The following is a 6,504-nucleotide window of genomic DNA, read 5'->3' as shown; positions in this document are numbered from 1 at the left end:
TATATACACAGTACATAAATTGGCCAACCCTATCATTTGAGGAAACTATGTTGTCTAGTTTTCAAATTGCTTTAAAGTATAGTTTCCTCAAATGATTGTGGTGACTGAAGATTAATTTATGGTGCCATGGCCACCTCTGGCCACCTCCCGGCTCTGCCATTGCACCTGATTCTGGATAAATAAATGCTTAAATAAGTTTATCGAAGAGACGATGAATTACAAAGACAGTTTTTCAAATGTAGTTCATCTCTCTTCTGCCCACATTGATGAAGGGATCATTTGCTGATCAGCAGTTTGCTGCTGGGAGTTTTGTTTTGTGCTTTCTCTCATGGGAACATGACATTTGTCTTTCCTGTCATTATGTCATGCAGAGATGAGCACAGTGACAGCGATCTTAATAATGACCCTCTGAGGATAACTTTGTGTACTTTAAAAAAGCCATTCAAAAATAATTTTTAAAATATTTTTCAAACAAAGTATCTGGAAAGTGTGACTCCTCCCTTATTTAGCAAGTTTTAGAAAGTTTAAGCACACTACAAGAAACAATCTGTGATTTTAAAGCAATTAGAAAGTGTTTCATTGATGTTTAGTTCCATGTCAATATGCTCAGCTGTAGTAGCAGATGATTTGTTTCTCTGGCTTTGATTTAATGTCAAACAGGAACAAATGAGTGAACACGCTACTTTTCTCTGGAGGTGCTGCACACAAACACATTTACTAACCGTAACATCTCACAATGAGACTTGGTGAGTCTGCTTTACTGTCAGTTCCAAACAGAGTCCGGATGGACTGAACTTACCTCTCTGCAAAACACCAGAAAGTTTCTTGTTTTTCTTTCATCTTCTGCCCTCTGCAGGAGTCACCACGGCTAACAAACTAGCATAAGTGGTTTAGCAATTGTTTTATGCCAGATGCCCTTCCTGATGATATCAGGCTCCTCTCTTGTGGAACCAACTTCCAGTTTCTGTCTGTGAGGCTGACACATTGTCCAGTTTTAAGACCGGGCTTAAGACTTTCCTTTTTCATAAATCCTAGTTAGGGTTGACTCATTATGCTGCTATAGGCTTAGACTACTGGAGGACACATTGACCCAATTTCCTTAAATAAATTGTAAAAATTTAATAGTTTTCATTAACATGTGATTCTTGACCTGCCATTGTGTATCTGTTCCTACCAAACCCAGCTGGTTGAAGCAGATGACCGCTTGTCCTGAGCCTGGTTCTGCTAAAGGTTTCTTCCTCATGAGGGAGTTTTTCCTTTCCACTGTCGCCTTCGTGTTTGCTCAAGATGAGAGTTCTGCGATGGAGTTAAATTCAAAGCAGTCTGCTCCTCAGATAAAAAATGTTAAATTATTATAATTTTTATATATGAATGTTTTTGTTCAAGTGCCCTGAGACGACTTCTGCTGTGACTGGGTGCTGTATAAATAAACTGAATTGAATTGATCACACCAGTTTCAGTGCTGTTGTTTACATATTATGCATTTACAGAAACAGCTCGTTGATGATGTACCTTGCCTGCTAAGAGGCATAACAGTGGAATGGTTGACTTTAGACACCCCCCCCCCCCATGCCACATTATTTGTTACGTGAATTTCCTCAGAGCAATAAAAAAAAGTGTCTCAGGCACAGGAAGGGCTTGTTACTGAATGCAACTTCAGTTTCTCACACTGAAATAACCTGTATAAATAAAGGTTGAATGAAATGACAACGCTACTACTAACAATGATCAAAGATGATCGGATCAATTTAACAGGAAAGACTGAGGAAAATGTTGTGAAACAAGGTACCTTTGTCAGCCCCCCCACCATCACAGACATCAACACCTCCAGATGCAGGAAGAGAGCCACCTGCATCATGAAGGACCCCACTCACCCAGCACACACACTTTTTGCCCCGCTCCCCTCAGGCAGGAGGTTGAGGAGCATTAAGTGTAGAACCACTAGACTGAGGAACAGCTTCTACCCTGAGGCTGTTAGACTCATGACTCTCTAACCAGGATAATCACTGTACAGTAATGTCACTTTAATTGGTGATATGTCTTTCTATCTGCGCTGCTGATTTCTTGCCTTAGCTGCTGTATTCATACCCATCTGCTCACAACAGACTCATGTTCAGGCTGCTGCTTAATACACTGTATTATATTACGTTATTAGTGTTTAGAGTAAATATTAGATCCTTGTATACTGTTTCTTTTTACACTTTATATTCTTGCTATTTTTGGGTGTAACTGGGACCTTGAGTGCACCGTTTCGTTCCACCTCATGTACCACATGTGATGCGAATGACAGAAAGAACCTTGAGCCTTTGGTGTTCTCAGGATTCAGGATTTTGCAGAAAATGCTATTTCTCTGGAAATTATTTGATCTAAAAGTACATGAGAAACCCACTACATGCAGACAGAACCTAAAGGAAAGTGGTCCATTCACTAATTGTATAATTTCAGCTGTGCAGTGTTCTAAACCTCCATAACATCTTCATTTAAAACCAGGGATATTCATATTACAGGTGTCCCTCAGTACCTGGATGGCAGCCAGTGTTAGATAATAAATGTTAAGCACTGCTCTGATGTATCGGCCTCAATCCAGCCTCTAAGGGATAAACTTCTGCTGTCTGTCTGCCTGCTAAGGTTACTAGTGTTATAAAAACAAGACGGAGAGGCGAGGGGCCCCAGGGGTCCGCCAGGGTGGGGACGCCACAGGGAGGGGGACGGCGGGGAAGATGAGGGAACTGTTTACTTTTTTTCTGCCCTGCCCGTCTGCTGGGAAACGACAGCAGAGTGGAAGAGGAAAGAGGAAGACCCTGTCTGGACCAAAGTGAGGCAGCAGGCCAATTTTGTGTTTAAACGATGGAGACCTACAGAGCGAGAGATGGAAACATGAGGTGCACTTTTCTATGAGAGCAAGTTCATTAGTTTATGCTGTTTGGACTCTGATGCTTTTATTTTAGTTTCCTTGGTCTCATGTTCCTTGACAACTACCTCAACTAAAGGAAACTACATAATTTCAGAGTCTATGAGACAAATCCACGAGAGTCTGTTCCAATTTTGCACCCAAGTGCTTAACTCATTAGTCTGTTGGTTCACAATTAATTCCAATAGATAGCAACAATGAGCTGGTTTGGCAACGGTTTCTACAAAACAAATGTCTGAGTGAATTCTCAGCAGGAATTCAACTCGGTTTATGTCCTCGCTCGTAGTCCTTGAATGTGGAAAGGTACAGGATCTTCCCAAAGCAATCATTCAAGTTTTTCCCCCCTTGTCTCATGAGCATCCTGACAGCATGAGGAAAAGAGAAGGTTTCAGCCAAATGTGGACATGTGGCAAAGATGAAAACATTTTAATTATAGACAATGCAATGAGATTAAAACATGTTTTTCAGGTGGCTATTTTGGCAAAGAAGAATAATTTAGTAATACAGGTAAAAGGTAAAAAAAAAAAGTCTAAATTTATCAACACAAGAACACTTTTTGTAGTGGTTTTGGTTCTGGAGATGGATCATTGGTGGCATGGTGAGAGGATGCACGTGAAGCACCAGATTAAGGAACACCAGTTTTGATGAATTAATAAAAAGAACAATCAAAGACGGCTCGCATGACAATCTGTGCATGACTGATCCAGCTATAAGCTAAATAAACCAAGAAGCAGTGTATACCGAGAAAAGGGATTTTGTGAATTACAGCAAGAGAGTGCTTTAGAAAGAGAACATGTAGCAAAACGTGGAGCTATAGGTGATCCTGAGAAGACAAGGACTGGATAATTGCAACTGCACAGACAAGTTGTTCCTTTGAATAAGAATGAATCACATACTAAACTAACAAAAGCTTTCCAGAACCGTTAAAGTTCATGATGTAGCAGCCAGTGAATTAAATCTATCCAATAAACCAAACAACTTGTCAAACTCAGATTATAAATGAACTCAGAGAATAACAGTTGGGCCATTATTCAGGAAAAGCTTTCTACTTGAATCTCTGTCTACCTGCTGAATGACTTTTGGGTCGTTATGAAGGATGCTGCCCAAATTGCAATAATCTATGATGAGGATTTACATAAATTGTTTTTTGTTGTTGTTTTCATGAGCAGTTTTTTTTTTTTAAATATTGGAACATTTCTGAAGAAACTTTGAAGAATGGGTTAATTCCGTCTGATTACCCCCTCCAGCTTTCATCTGTTAGCCCTTTCAGTGATTTGAAACTTTAATCATATTCAGGGCAGTGAAGGAGTCAGTTTAACTCCTTTTACAGACAGCAGCAGGACATATGGTCAGTTTGTCCTCCAGCAGTCTAAGCCCATCGCAGCAGAACTAAGGGATAGCTCAGGAAACCCAACACTAACTGTAGGAGTTACAGTATCAAAAAGGAAAGTCAAGTCTAGTCTATAAAGTAGACAAGTTGTCAGCCTCGCAGACAGAAACAGTTCTGTAAGTCAAAAAAACTGAAAGCTCTGCCTTTTAGATGCTCCAGGAACCACAAGTAAACCTGCAGTCTGGGCGTGAAGTGCTCTGTTAGGAAAATATGGAACCAAATGCTCTTCGATATTAGATGGAGCTAGGTTGTTGAGAACTTTGTATGCATGTTAAACGTAGGAGTTTATGTTCTGAATTTTACAGGAAGCCAATGGAAAGAAACTAAAACTGGAGAAACGTGATCTCTCCTAACTCTCATCAGCATTTTAGATCAGATGTCGACGTTTTAGAGTTTCTTGGACACCCATAAAGAATTACAATAATCCAGTCTAGAAGGGATAAATAATTGGAGCAGTGTTTCTGCTTCGTTTTGGAACAAGATGTTTCTCACTTTAATGACATTGTTCTGGTGGAAGAAAGCGGTCCCAGTAACAACATTCAAATTAACGCCTGGATTCTTTAAATTTTCACTTCAGTTTATTTATAAAGCGCCAAGTCACAACAGAAGTCATCTCAGGGCACTGATCAGAAACATTCATACACATAAAAAGTCAGTTAATAACATTATTTTACTTTTTATTTTACTTTACATTAGAAACAGAGGCCAAATTAATGCCAGACATTGAAGTGATTTTATGCCTCTAAGACCATCATGCCAGAATTTGTATGATCATTTCTGCCTCTACTGGTGAGTTGAAAAAGAGGGATTACCATATTTTCTGGCGTATAAGTCGCTCTAGAGTATAAATTGCATCAGTCAATAAAAACATCATGAAGAAGAAAACAACACATATAAGTCGCTTCGGCGTATAAGTCGCATTTATTATGCATTTATTTAATGGTCAAAACAGCTTCATTTCGCCTGGGCTGCACAGTGACATCCATTCATCGCGGCCGAAGCCGCTAGCTCTCCAGCTTTCCTCCGCCTGCACCAGCTGAGTGAAGCGAGCACGCACGGGAAGACTCGCTGTTGCATTTCTTAGAAATTTAACAAGACGAACAATTATTTGTTCGCTCAACATTATAGCAAATGTGTGTCTCAGTTTAACTTTTCCTTAATAAATGCACTTTAATGGTCAAAACAGCTTCATTTCACCTGGGCGGCACGGCGCTATCCATCCATCCATCCATCCATCCTTCCATCCATCGTGGATAGAGCCGCTAGTTCTCCAGTCGCCTGCACTAACCGAGTGAAGCGAGCGTGCATGGGAGGACTCGCTGTTGCAATTCTTAGAAAGTTAAAGCATCAGTCAAAAACTGCGTTATGAATATGCATTAAAAAAACGTATATAAGTCGCTTCGGCGTACAAGTTGCAGGGCTGACAAATTTATGCAAAAAACTGCGTCTTATATGCCGGAAAATACGGTGCCCAGAAACTATAAACAAACTCTGGACCTGTAATTGCAGCTAAACTTGACATGGTCACAGAGTTCGGGGACCTCTAAGTTCAGATCTGGAGCAAAATTTGACGTTTCAGCCCCACCAGAAAGAGGGAATGTAAGGCAGCAGCAAGAGTAAGAAATTGGTGTTTGTTTGTGTTATTATTAAACATCTGCACACCCGTTTGTGCACAGCAGCAAGCACAAAGGGCAAAGAGTGTTTGTGCACGAGTCCCGCCACTGGCTGAGTGTCTACAGACGCGTAGCTGTGTTGGACAAAGTGTCCGTCTCCTCTGTGAATGTGAGTGTTTGGCAGCTGGCTGGGCTCCAGCTGTGTCTGGATGGATAATGAAGTCCAGGTGCTGCTGCTGTGGCTGCTTTAAGACACCTGTCACCAATATTTAGTAAAAGCCAGACTGCAAAGAGGGCGAGACGAGCTCTTTGCTTATTTTAATAAGGCTGGGTTACTGAACCTGAAGACATTACGTGGAGCTCTGTGCTAAAAATTTACAAGCGGATCAATAGGTTTGTGTTCAATATCTGCAGTAAAATCTAATAAAATTAATTTGCTTGAATGATCAGTAAAACCTTTGTTTATAATTTGGCTATTTGGAAAGTGCTTGTGAGAAATTTATCTTTTTTCAGGGCTGACAGATCATTTAATTAGATAATTAATTATACAATCCAGCTTAAACTTGCACATGAAAATCAACTGTTAAAAA

The sequence above is a fragment of the Nematolebias whitei genome, chromosome 8, assembly GCF_014905685.2.
Source record: "Nematolebias whitei isolate Nwh7 chromosome 8, NemWhi1, whole genome shotgun sequence".
Lineage (NCBI taxonomy): Eukaryota > Metazoa > Chordata > Actinopteri > Cyprinodontiformes > Rivulidae > Nematolebias > Nematolebias whitei.
Note: the sequence above shows the minus strand (reverse complement) of the source record.